The sequence below is a fragment of the Eptatretus burgeri genome, chromosome 11, assembly GCF_056783735.1.
Source record: "Eptatretus burgeri isolate ZD-2024b chromosome 11, Ebu_testis_v1, whole genome shotgun sequence".
NCBI classification, from domain to species: domain Eukaryota; kingdom Metazoa; phylum Chordata; class Myxini; order Myxiniformes; family Myxinidae; genus Eptatretus; species Eptatretus burgeri.
In genome coordinates, this window is record NC_140971.1 from 101,367,805 (window position 1) to 101,382,088 (window position 14,284).

The 14,284-nt window shown below is 45.1% G+C and overlaps 1 protein-coding gene across 5 annotated transcripts in view; it reads left to right on the top strand.

Annotated features, from left to right (window-relative positions):
* Positions 1 to 14,284, top strand: part of LOC147017777 (alpha-mannosidase 2x-like) — a 272,410-nt gene that overhangs the window by 166,661 nt on the left and 91,465 nt on the right. The gene's annotated exons all lie outside the window — the stretch shown is intronic.

Consider the following 14,284-nt stretch of genomic DNA (forward strand, 5'->3'; position numbering starts at 1 on the left):
CCTATGGCAGTCAGCATACCTCAATTGACATCCTGTTGGTTTCATCCATCATTCTACTTGTCTGTGACACAGATCAACAGGAGCCTTCACTTGTAAGACTACTACTTTATTTTTTCTCATGGAAGAGCACATCAGCTACTGACAGAATATTATTGTACTGACAGTGAGTCATTGGGGAACAGGCAACATGATAAATGCAAAGATGAAGCCTGTAGGTGAGCATGGATGACTTGGTTGTTATAAAATGAATGGCGAATGTGGGAGGTGTAAGATTGGCATGAATTGAGAGTGGGCCTTGACCTTGAAGCATCAAAGGAAGAGTATAATTCGAATAAGACAATTTTGTTGGCTGGAGAAAATGGGGACAAAGAATTTGAGATTAACAAGTATCAGGACCGAAACGTGAATCGAGTAATCCCTTCCTTCTTTAGAGGGTTAATGGTGCTGGGGATTTGTGGGGGGGGGGGGCATCACTAGATTAACGTGTAGGTCCTCATCAGGCTCAGGAGGAACGACTGGTTGAAAATATGAGGGACAGAAGACTGGGAGAAAGACAGAATATTAGCATTCTATTTGTAATGAAGGAGCAGCAGGCCTTTTACTTTGACTTATTCATGTTATACTGATTGTTTTGAGCCTTGCTCTCCACAGCTCTGAGCAAGGATATGGGAAATCAGGGTGCAGGCCCAAAAGGAAGAGACGTACTCCTTTGTACTCTTCAGAAATAGCTTATCGGCCATAAAACGTCTGGCAGTCTCATTGAAGGTAATGGCACTGTGAAGAACGCCACCCACCACTGCAGTTATCTTTGAACCCTCTTGTAAATATGGCTTTTGTCGTAAAGATTCTCACTGCGATTCAAGGGACAAAACCTCTTCCAAAAATGGATCATGGAATCAATCAATCAATCGATATGATAGGTTTGTTGGCCCTTACTGATAACAGAAAATATGTTTTTGAGAGCTTTGATATTGATTCAAATATCACTGGACCGTGGATGCTTCCTTCGGGTATTCCACCTTCCACAGAAGAAATGCATAACAAGTTGCCATGAAAATCTACACGTTCCTTGTAAATATGCAGAAAAGCTGAAAACCTGATAATGAGCCTCGATTTTGCATCGATATAAGTAAGAAGTGCAAAGATCCTTGAATGGTCAAGCACTTGGAATATGTGTTTCAATCCTCACAAATCTCATGCTCTCACTATCTCTCTCTGAAAGGACCGTCTGGCAAACCCTCCTATCTACTTTTTTAACAAGCCTCTTGAGGAAGTTCAGTTTTTTAAACTCTTGGATCTCTCTATCAGCCATGATCTTTCTTGGGCAAACCATATTTCAGGTTGGCCTCCAAAGCCTGCCGCCGACTGGGCATCCTCTGTCATACAAAGTCCTTCCTTGGTACACATCAACTCCTATCCACCGTTGTCACACCACAGTACAGAGGTGACGTGGCCTCATTGCATTGCCCAAGCAGCCAACATTAAATCAGGCCTTCTAGGTCTCCCTTCCGTCGCTGCCTCATTTTTCTTGATCAGTGTCAATCAGTCCTCATCCCTCACCATCTGAGGGGCCACAAATATCTTTCGATTCTCAAAACATCAGGCTTTCAGGCTCTTGTCTGTGAAATCCATTCCTTGTGTCTTTCTGAGTCAAAGTTCAAAAGCACTCTCCAAAAACGGGAACAACCGCAATCTCCCTCATCATTATCCCCCCTCTCTTCCGCCCAACGGTCAATCACAGGATCTCAAGTATTGGGTGAAACCATGCACGTCAAATTTGGGGGTGGAGGTAGGGGTGAATCAAGAAGAGGAAGAAAAGGTCACAGGCCATAACACCTCACCCCCAAAAGAAGAAAACATTCCCCCAATAAAGTTTTCTTTTACAAAGGTAGGTACACAATATTTTAGTCTCAGTACAGCATAAAAGCAGTGCAGCAAACAAACAGCCAATTCAAGTTATAACATTTGCATGCAGCAGGGATAATACACATGTGCAACACATTCTCTTAAGCTTGAGATGGAGCATCTGCAATGACATTATCTCGACCAGCAATATGTACAATTTTCAATGGGTGTGGTTTTACCATGAGCTCCCTTTGGAAAAGGCATTTGCTCATCATCTTGAAATTCTTCAGAAAAACAAGAGGATTATGGTCAGTATATACACAGTGACATCGCTTGAGCCATTTATTACATTTACTTCAAAATCTGGGGAGCCAAAACCAGGCTCAAAGCCTCTTTCTCGATAGTAGAATAAGCTTTCTGATGTTTGTTCAGCTTTTTGAAGAAGTAGCCTCCTGGCTTTTCAACACCAGAGTCATTATCCTGAATCCTGAAAGGGTCCAGCTCCGAAACCAACATTGCTTGCATCAATGGCTAATTTGAATGGTTTACTAAAATCAGGAGCTTCCAACACTGGCTCATTTTCCAGAAAAGCTTTCAATTGGTCAAAAGCATTTTGACAGGACTCGGACCATACAAATTTTTCATTCTTTCTCAACAGATTGGTGAGGGGTACTACGAGTGAGCTGTAATTATCACGGACTTTCCTGTAGAACCTGGAGATACTGAGGTACCGAAGCAATTCTTGCTTATCGTGGAGACAGGAAAATCTGCAATAGCTTGGGTCTTGGCATGTCGTGGTGATCCTTGACCCCAATCAACAACATGAACTAGGTAGGTAAACCTAGCTTTGGCATCCTCACTTTTCTTGAGATTGAGAACAAGTTTGGCAACACTGCGTCTAACAAATAGGTCTCTGAAATGTTTCAAATGGTCTTCCCATGTATAACTATACAGTATGACATCATCCAGGTAAGCTACCCAATTAGGAAACCCCATAGTAACCTGGTTCATTAACCTTTGGAAAGTAGCAAGTGCATTTTTCATCCAAAAAGGTATTATCTTACACTGATATAACCCATCTGGAGTAACAAATGTGGAGACTTTTTTGCCCATTCAGTCAGAGGTACTTGCCAATAACCTATAAGCAAGTCTATTTTACCAACATAAGCAGCCTTACCTACCCTGTCCACACAATCTTCGATTCTAGGGATGGGATATGAATCGGTGTGGGTTACCACATTCATCTTTAGATAGTTTATACTGAATCTCATAGAACCATTTGGTTTTGGTGTCAGTACAATGGGTGAGCTGCAGCTGCTCTGACTGGGTTCAATGATATCATGCTCAAGCATATATCGTACCTCTTCGCTAGCCTTAGCTAACATGGCAGGATTTAGCCGATGTGGGTGCTGCTTAATTGGTCTAGCATTCCCTACATCAACATCATGTGAAGGAAATGAAGTGCACTCTGGCTCATCAGAGCATAGATGTTCAAACTCTTCAATTATCACAATTACATCGGATCATTTATCCTCAGATATGTGAGCTAATTTTGAGTCCAGATTTGCCAACACCTCTGAGTTTGATAGTTTAGCACACAAGGGTCCCCTATCAGGTCTGTAGATCAATGCTGCCTGATTCACTACAGTCACTATCCTGATGGTTTATATGACCTACCAGCTTAGCTAACCCAACTGGCCGGCCGAGTTCAGCTTCACGCTCATTGTACTTTTTAAGAATGTTAACATATCACACCTGGCGAAGTTTCCATCTACTGTATGTCCCAGAATTTCACATCTCTCAGCTTCCTTTCACCTCACTCAGCCTGACTCCTGCCAGATGCCTTATCTGACCAATCAAACTGTCGAACCAGAGATGTCTGCCTCGCGGACCCTTATGGTCTTCATTACCACCTTCTTGCTTTACCACATCGTACTGTAACCAGGAATAACATCAATGTTTTTCTTGTTGGTAAGCTCATAATCATCTGCACTAACTGCAGCTCTTTTCAACTCACCAACTTTTTGATCATTAATGTGTGTCATAATGTCTAAGGGGATAGATACCGTTCTTAAATTCTTCCATCAAGATAATCTCCCTTAGATTATCATGGTCCTTCTCCACTTGCAGAAAACGATACCACGATCAAAAAGAAATTCCTTTTCCTGAGCGAATTCAACAAATGGTCTGCCCAGCCTGTCTTTTTAAGGTTCGGAACTTCTGTCTGTATGCTTCAGGCACTTGTTCATAGGCCGGCAACACAGCCCTTTTTTACTGTCTTATACTCTTCAGATTGTTCTGCTGACAGAGATGAATACACATGAATGAAGACGTCCTGCTATCTTCTCAAAAGACAGGTAAAACACCTCGACCTCATCCTCACTAAACTTGGGAACAAGCCTTATGTTCTAGGCCACGTCAAAATCCGAACCACAACCTGAACCATCGGAAACAGGTCTCACCTATCGTTGCAAGTGAATTTGCAGTTCTAATTTCTTTAACTCAAACTCTTTCCTTTTCTTCGTTTTGTCTTTCAAATTCTCTCTGTTTTTCCTTATCTGCCAACTTTAACCTGAGTTGTCTTTCTTCTGATTTTATACTGGCTAGTTCCACTGTATCACTCCTAGTCTTCTCTACCCATGGTTCTTAACCTATGTGATTGACAATAACCGAGAAAATCTCAGACTTTCTAAAACTGGATGTCACGCAAGCCCCAATATGATCAGCTGCAGTTCGTAATTCTACCTTACATAACAGTTCTACATATTGAATTGAGAGCTCAATCCTATCCACAAATTCCTTCACATCGAATCTCATCGTCAGCTATGGTGAACAACGGCAGCAAATATCGTAGAACCAGTACAGTGCACACAATGTCAGATTATTTTACCAATGGAAAAAAAAAGTAATCAATATCCAAGACAGGTACAAGTATATAACTCATATCTTGAGACAAGCCCCCAATTTGTTATGACAGGTAAGAATACAAAGCAAAACAATGGTCACTGGTTTAATTATTGGTTATAACAAAGGAATATATATATATATATATATATATATATATATATATATATATATATATATATATATATATATATATATATATATATATATATACATATATAAAAAAAAATATATATGTATATGTATATATATATTTCCACACACACACACACACACACGAGCAAATACAACCCGTCACTTTGCTGACGGGGTTTAAGGAGGGGGGTTGAGAGAAGAGGAAGAGAGGGAGGGAGAGAGAGAGGAGGCAGGAGCGAGCGGAAGCTAGGAAGGGGGGAAGAGCGAGGAAGCGGGAGGGAGGTGGGGAGAACTATGTCTCACCAAATGTTGCTATACCACGTATGAACAAAAACAGAAGAGAGAAAGGTGAGGGGTAGAGATGGGGTTAGTAAAGAAAATGATATGTTATGCTTAATGACCGACCACACACACACAAAAACAAACTCATGTCAGAGCAACTGTACACACAACGACACAGCAGAGTTTATGATGTAATCTGCTGGCACATCTGCAAAAACTTTGATATCGCAGTTCCAGAAAATTTGTGGGAACATGAACCAAAAGCAATCACTAAAAATATGGAAGTACCTACCGCTTTCGTACGACCAAATTATCCCATCGAGCGTGAATATCGAAAACAAAGCATTGCGACCAGATATCATACTTCGGTACAAAAAAAAGGAGAAGAAGGCATTGCTGACTGAGGTGTTGATACCAGTGATTTTGAACTAAATGATGCAGAAATCAAGAAAATGACCAAATACCAAGACCTCAAGAATGAAGTGAAAAGATCCTGGAACCTGAAGAATGCCAATGTTGTACCAGTGATAGCTGCAGCTCCAGGAATTATGACAAAGAACCTCAGAGATATTAAATATAGGGGCAATACCCCTCGATGCTCGCCTGGTCGTGGCTAGATAAGATAACCAAGCAACCACTGTGAGGCATGGTTGACCCACAAAATATATAATGGAGAAGAAATTGAATACCTTTGGAGTTGTTTTTTTTGTAATGCCATGAACAAACCTTGGTACATAATGGGTGATAAAGGTTCTGGTCAAGTTTCATCGATAATGTGTGGTTTCAGAAAAGAAAGCAAGTACATATTTTGGGGGGTCAACCCCCCCCCCCATAGAACCCCTGAGACCCCAATGTTTCTTTATGTAATGAACAAACTTTGGTACATCACTGGTGGTCAAGATGGTGGTCAAGATTCATCAGAATTGTGTGTGTAGTTTCTGACAAGAAAGCAAATGCATATTCTGGGGGGCAACCCCCTCTCCCATCGACCTTCCATGACCCCAATTTATTTTTAATGTCGTGAACAAACTTTAGTACATCACAGGTGGTGCAGATGGTGGTCAAGATTCATCGGAATTGTTTCTGTAGAAGAAAGCAAATACTTATCTTGGGGGGCAACCCCCCTTAAATCCACTTAGAGCCTGATTTTTATAATGTCATGAACAAACTTTGGTATGTCATGGGTGATGAAGGTTATCGTGAAGTTTCATTGGAATTGCGTGTGTTGTTTTTGAGAAGGGGGGTTATTTATTTATTTATTATTTGTTGTGTGTTGTGCTCTTACAACCTTTTCAGACCCCATTTTTTATGGTTAAATGTGTTCAAATTTCATTGCAATTGTATAGTTTCTGAGAATAAGTTGCAAGTATTTGTGGATGGACGGACGGATGACGTGCCATCACATAAGCTGCCTGGAACTACTTTACAGGTGCGTTAAAAACCATCCCTGGGAATATTATTAAAAAGAACTACAGTTGGAAGCTGTCTTGGGCTCAGTGACGATCCTGAAGAAAGTCCTCGGCACAAAACTTTGAAAACAGAAAACTTCACAGCTTGGTCCATGAATCGTGCGTGACACCTTACTGAAATGAAGGTGGATATTTTGAGCCCACCCTGGGAGGACTCCATTCCACATTCTGAAACCCACATATGTAGATACCAGTCAAAAAAACACGCACACACGCACATATGCACGCATACACGCTTGGTGGATATCAGCAATTTTTCGGGAATCGGCAGGTTGGAGTCGATGTGATTACCAACTACAGTACTTCCTGTACACAACCCAGAAACCTTGAGTATCTTTAACTAAAAAACGTTAAATTTATACAGACTTTTCAGAGAGATGTTCATAAACATTATTCTTTATAAACAGCTGCGTGTGACGGGTGGAAAAAATATTGGCTCGGAAATTTAGAAAACATGTTCATATGGCAAACGGCTCAGAAATCAGGCATTATCAAATATATTTTGCTTTGAAACTGACAAAGACAAACCATTTAATCTTTGTAAAGCAAATGTGAGAACCAAATGCTTTAGAATCAGGCGCGAGGACAAAGAAAAACCTGAAAGAACCTCCGTAAGATATAGGATGCAACTTTTCCACTACGGCACCCGTAACAGGTGTGGCATGTCCACACACCCACGGAGAGTCCGTACAGTACAGTCTGTGCAGGGTGACGGGGCACGAACCACTTGCTCAGGGTGACGGAGCACGAACCACTCGCTCAGGGTGACGGAGCACGAACCACTCGCTCAGGGTGATGGAGCACGAACTACTCGCTCAGGGTGATGGGGCATGAAACACTCTCTCAGGGTGACGGGGCACGAATCACTCTCTCAGGGTGACGGGACACGAACCACTCGCTCAGGGTGACGGGGCACGAACCACTCGCTCAGGATGATAGGGCATGAACCACTCGCTCAGGGTGACGGGGCATGAACCACTCGCTCAGGGTGATTGGGCACGAACCACTCCCTCAGGGTGACGGAGCACGAACCACTCCTCAGGGTGACGCGGCACGAACCACTCGCTCAGGGTGACGGGGCACGAAACACTCGCTCAGGGTCACTGGGCACGAACCACTCGCTCAGGATGACGGGGCACGAACCACTCGCTCAGGGTGACGGGCCATGAAACACTCGCTCAGGTGACTGGGTACGAATGACTCGCTCAGGATGACGGGGCATGAACCACTCGCTCAGGGTGACGGGGCACCAACCACTTGCTCAGGGTGGCGGGGCACGATTTACTCGCTCAGGATGATGGGGCACCAACCACTCGCTCAGGGTGACGGGGCACCAACCACTCGCTCAGGGTGACGGGGCACCAACCACTCGCTCAGGGTGACGGGGCACCAACCACTCGCTCAGGGTGACGGGGCACGAACCACTCGCTGAGGGTGATGGGGCACGAACCACTCGCTGGGGGTGATGGGGCACGAACCACTCACTGAGGGTGATGGGGCATGAACCACTCGCTGAGGGTGATGGGGCACGAACCACTCGCTCAGGGTGACGGAGCTCGAACCACTCGCTCTGAATGACGTGTGGAAAAAGCATCCGCAGGGTGAACGGTTCACTCAGAATGATGTTGCACAGCACTGTAGATTAAGGCGTAGACACCAGAATGATGTAGATTAAGGTCAATTTCCCCCAGTATGTAATTATCCCGTGACCTATTCCTACGTTTTTGCATTTTCAAGCCAGCAATAAACGAATTACGTTTTTATAACTACAACCATAATAACAATGCCACACGTCCAAGCAGGCAAGAAGCCTCGTCTTCCCAGCTTCCTACCAGCAAGTCACGCCCCCCCTAGGCTGATGAATAATGGGCATGACGTTGTTAATCTGAGGAAGAAGAGCGCATCTGAAAGAGAACAGGGAAGCTGCTCCTTGCGTGTGGAGAGAAACACGGTCGTGCTGTTTTGTGGCGAGCAGACCTAGTTTGGGAAAGAATCGGTGGTCGGAACACAACCTGGAAGAAACGACAGAAGGGAGCGAGGCAGAAGGTTCAGTGAAGACTGGAGGATTGAGATAGAATCGGTGTTCTGAAAGGAGAACGGAGAGGACAGAGTTGGTGGAGGATACATTGGAAAGAGGATCTCGTTTTTTCTCTCCTCTTGGTACGACGAAATGGCTGCGCGATTCGCGTGTTCGTGCTGAGGCGAAATGGCTCACGTGGAGGAGCAAGACGCCGGCCTTCGACTGTTGGGCTGAATCGTATGGGACCAGCGCCAAAGGCTCGTGTCGAGCCATCAGGGGAAAGAGACGGTGCCATTCTGCAAAGCAGCGGCGTCAGTGAGGACAATCGACGCAAGAAACTGCATGGCGGTCTCTGAGCCTTGTTGTTGAGTATCGCCACATGAATTACCTCCCGTACGCTTCCCGCGAGAGCGGCTGCGTGCCATTTTGGGCGCATTTTCCCACGCAGTGACAAAGCGGTTTGGTGACTTCCAAGATGCTGAAACTCACTCTGGGACCCGAAGCTAAGTGCTGAAATAAAAGAGGGATTATTTTTCTTTGTTTTATTCTGTCCCCTTGTTTGTATTTAAGTCTGTGTGGAGACACCTCAAAATTATATTTAAGTTACCTCATGTCTTGATTTATTTCCATTATAATTGTTGATTTTCTGTTTATTAAACAATTATTTATTCAATTTGCTGGTGTCGGTGTATCTGTCGTGGGTTCGAGAGTAAAACCCCTGTGCTGTGCTACCGTCCTGGTGAAGCCCAGCTGTTTCTTTCCCCGCACGCCATAATCTCTGAGCATCTCGGCTGTAAGCCTCCAAGAGAACTGTTTTTGCTTATCCAGGTAGGGGCAAACCCACAGGACACAAAAATGTACATATGTATACATATTGTTGCGGGCCGGGGGGGTCGGGTAAGAAGACCACGAGGTGGGGGAAGCAATGTCGGTTCGCACCAGACTCCCTGGAATTGTAGGCCGTCGCACACGGATAATTCCGTGACGCGGCGGGTCGCTTAACCGACTGTGGACACCAATAACTCAACCACGTGACCTAGGGTCCTCTCGTCTATGGGTTAATCGGGTTACCAAATTAATGATGTGGTTTAATTAACAGGGAAACATGCCCTCGGTACGCCTTGTCCGAACCGGATCACTCTACCGGACCAGATCACTTTACCGCATCGGATGCAGCCAAGCGACACTGCCAAGGACGTACCGGCTAAAAGGAACGGATCGTTGGGAATAAAGTCCCGGCTAAACTTGGATTCGGATCATGCTGGATCAATGGAAGAAAAGACAAAAATGAGCAGGGAAAATTCCTAATGATAATTTATTAACAGTGGGTGAGGAAAGATATGTGGCACACTGAAGATTTATTGGGATGTGTTGTGTAGAGATAGAAAGAAGTGTGTAATGCGACAATAAACAGGCAACTTAAAAAAGGGGACACACAGCAGACTTAACGCAGAAATAATAGCAATAACAATGATAACAATCTTCGACAGTCTTACCTAAGCAGACAGGCGCCAGCACACACACACACACACACACACGCACACGCACACGCGCACGCGCACGCGCACGCACACACGCACACACACACGCTCACACACACGCTCACACACAGACAGAACTCAATGAAGAGGGAGTTTTGCAACCAGGGGAGGCTATGATCTCGGTACCTGTGCGCCCGATAGCATGACGTGCCACCAATACGTTTCGGGGAGGGGATGCTCCAGGGTGCGGTACCCGACAGTGGGCACGTTGCCTCTGGCCCAAGCCGCACATATGGAGACTGTGCTAGTGAAGGAGGAGCTTGAGTGGAGAAGGGGCAGAGTCCAGAGGGTGGAGCAGTGGGTGGGATCAGGTAGGCGGGTGGGGTCGACGTGGTGTGGGCGTTGACGAGGAGGCAGAGTCGAGGAGCAGGAGGTGGGTCGTGGTGGTGTCGACGTGGGCGGAGACGAGGAGGCGGAGTCGAGGAGCAGGAAACACACACATACAGACAGGGCAAGGGGGACTGCCCCGACCTTTATAGGGCGGGCCGCAGCTTGGGGGGAGGGGCCATGCCGAATCCAAACATCATCACCCGAATCGGGCGCTCCGATTGGCCCCGACCCCTCACGTGGCCCGCCAGCTTGGGCTGGAAACCGCCTCACTTCGTTTCCGGCAAGACCACCCGAAACAGCGGCAATATTGCGCTCCGAACCCACAAGATGACATGAATCGCCCACACCGAAATTTACACGCGAATCATCCTGCAAAACCCCCCGGGCGACCGGTCGAGTGTCCCGCACGCCTGCTCGGGCGATCGACCAGCGTCGATCAACGCGCTCGTTCCGCACGCGCCAACGTGGCCCGCAATGTACATTCCCTCGCTCCATCGCAGTCTCGCTAGCCGCAGAGACGAGAAGACGTTCACCATCCGCGGAGAATCCACTGCTGCCAGCGAGGACCAAAGGTACATCGCCATGGATAAATCCATGTATATTTCACGAGCAGCGTGCATGTCTGCTTTCGAGCACATTCCATACAGTGCACTCGGTTTTGCCATTACGCACGAGGCCAGCGCTCGCGTTCACACGATTCCGCTAGCGTGTGCACGGGGCGAACACCAACATGCGTTGGGTATTGAGGTAAAAAAAAAGAACAAGCCACTTCTACCCGCGCACTCGTATCCTGCCCAACATGGCGTGGAGTCGGCTTTATTGGCCTCTGTACGTGTTTCCTGCAGCGTGGGCGTCGTGCTGGCCATGTTTCCCGTGCCGTGAAAAACACCATTCGTGCAGCCTCTTCGGGGGTATTTACTTGCATGCCTTTGTCATGCAATCGGCAATTCTCCTCAGACCATCGGAAGCAGTGTGACCACTCCTTGGCTTTTTTCACAAGATCTTGGCGATTCGTTGTTCACCTTGGCGTCTTGGTTTTCCATTGGTTTTCTTGGCGTGTAGGTTTTCTATTATCGCTTTTCCAAAACCTTGTGAATTCTTGTCTTTTTTCATTGGCTCAGCTTGGCATTTATGAAAACGAGGAGTGGTCACACTGATCGGAAACTCGAGTCGACAATCCCGCATTGCCAAACACACATCACTCGCCGCACACACCGCGTTTCGGGCTCACACGGGAACGAGAATCTCTGAGCAGCAGATCCCTCACCGCAGCGCCGCACGCGCCGGCCTCCAAGGCGCCCGTGGCTGATTTACCTCAGGAATAATCAGAAAAGAAGAAGAATGGGGATGAAATGAAGGAAAAAATGATTTAAGCAACCCTCGCTATTAGATCATCGCAACACACTCCCTTGTTGTCCCGCTAAACAAAAGGAAGGGGACTATCTACACGTATAACTAGAACGGGCACTCGGTAGAGCGCATACCTTCGCCGCCGCAACTTTTTTCCAGGAACATTTGAAAAACGTCCATGACGTCGCAACCGTCAGTCCGATTGACATCAAATTTGGTGTGTAACCTCCTTGAAGGCAGTCCAACAAAATGGAATGATAAACACTGAAAAATTAAAAAGTTGAAAAATGACGTCATCTTTTGACGTCATTTTGACGCACTTCCGGGGACGTCACGTCCAATCGGGGACTACCATTCTGAAAGCTCGTAGTTCACTGAACGTTTTAACGTTGGTTTCATGTCAATAGCTCTATTAGATCTGAAGCTATGCCTACAAGTATATTTTGACCTTGAGTGTGACCTTGACCTTGACTACAGAGTTAATTGGCAAAACCTGTACATCAATAAACAGATATTTTGCTACTGATCCTAATGCCTGGATTTGGGAGACTTTGCTTTATAAATCATATAGCTATTTGAATGTAAAATATCAGGACATTTTAGCTACAGTTGAAAAACGTCATGTTCAAACGTCAATGACGTCATAACGGTCAGTCCGATCGAAGTCAAATTTGGTGTGTGACGTCCTTAAGGTAAGTCCTACAAAACGGTATGATCAAAAATGATGAGATTGAAAATTTACGTCATCTTGTGATGTCATTTAGACGCACTTCCGATGACGTTACGTCAAATCCGACACTACATATCCGAAAGGTATCTCGTCATGGAACAATATGGTGGTGGTTGCATGTCGATAGCTGTATTATGAAGGAAGTTATGCTCAAAAGAGTGTTTTTGACCTTTTCATGACATTGACCTTGACCTTTGACCTGATCGCTCCCAAAATCTAATCAAATCGTCCTTGGATACTCACGAATCATCCCACCAAATTTCATACAATTCGGTTTAATACTTTCTGAGTTATGCGAATAACAAACAAACACACATATTCACAAATAAATAAATACACAGCGACAAAAACATAACCTTTCACAGAATGCGAAGGTAATAATGGAATAACTGTCTTGGGACACTATCTGTTGTATGCCTGTGGTTCCGAGAACCGCAACACTACCCCCCTCCCTTTTGCTTGACTCGATCCGAGTCTGTAACGTTCGTGTGGCATGCAGGTGTAGGTTCCCCGAGTACATTTTATCTATAGGCCAGCGGTATAGGTCAGATTTTTTGGTACTTAATCAACCGGCTTGACACAAAGCTACAAGAGGTCTCATTTGAAAGATGGGGATCTCAGTAACTCATTTTACCCTGTTGTCCTCATTTTTTGGTGTGCGGCCCATTAAATATTCACACCTGAAGGATACCCCCATGAGAAAATTTTGACCATTTCCAAAAATCAGTGAATTAGCCATAACTACAAAGCAATGCTCCCTATTTTTACATGATTGTTATTGAAATGTGTAGAATGAACAGGGGAATACTACTAGTTACTTAATGGAATACTTCTAGATAAATATACTGTATGTACATTTGAGTGCTTTTAATAGAAAAAAGACGTAATTTCCGGAAGGCTAACTTCGAAAATCATCAACTACAGAAACAAACATCTGCCAATTGTCATATTTTTTCTTTATTTTATATGTGTTCAGTTTACCATATCAATATAATGAGAATATTTTGAAACAAATTTCTACTAGCAAATTATACGATATAGTGACTGAAGTTTGCACAAGTGATGTGATAACTATATGTTACACCAATACACATTGTTCTACAAGAAATGAACTAAAACATATATTTTGAGCTAGTGTCCTCGATATGTTCAACCATCACTGTCCGTGTCATTTTGGTCACCATGTGACAGTTCGTTGCCACACTGCCTGTCACTGGTGGCACACATGCACTCGTTAGTGCAAGGCAAACTGTCTTGTGAGCAGCTGCAGCTGTTGGTATATGGTTCACTACCACGGCATGAACACACAAGACCATCTAACATCTCCGCTGATGTGGGTCCATTAAAACAATGTAGGATGCGGCACACCTTCTCCTCTGTACCATCCACGACCCTCTGGTGTGGGAATTTCTGGATTTGCCAGGTGGGCATTCATCCATACTCGGGTTTGGTGAACGGATCTCTTCACATGTTTGAGAAAAGCTGGTTCGGACGGAGGCAACTTATGCACTGGGACATCTTTGGTCGCTGCGAGTTTCTCCCGAAGATCATTCAAATTTGTGTGTGCATCCATATATTTCCCTTGAGAATCATACATGACACTGAAGAACTCCTTTAGTAGCAGCTGCATCATTGCCTCATACACGAGTGCGAGTCCTCGGACCGAGCGGTGGAATTG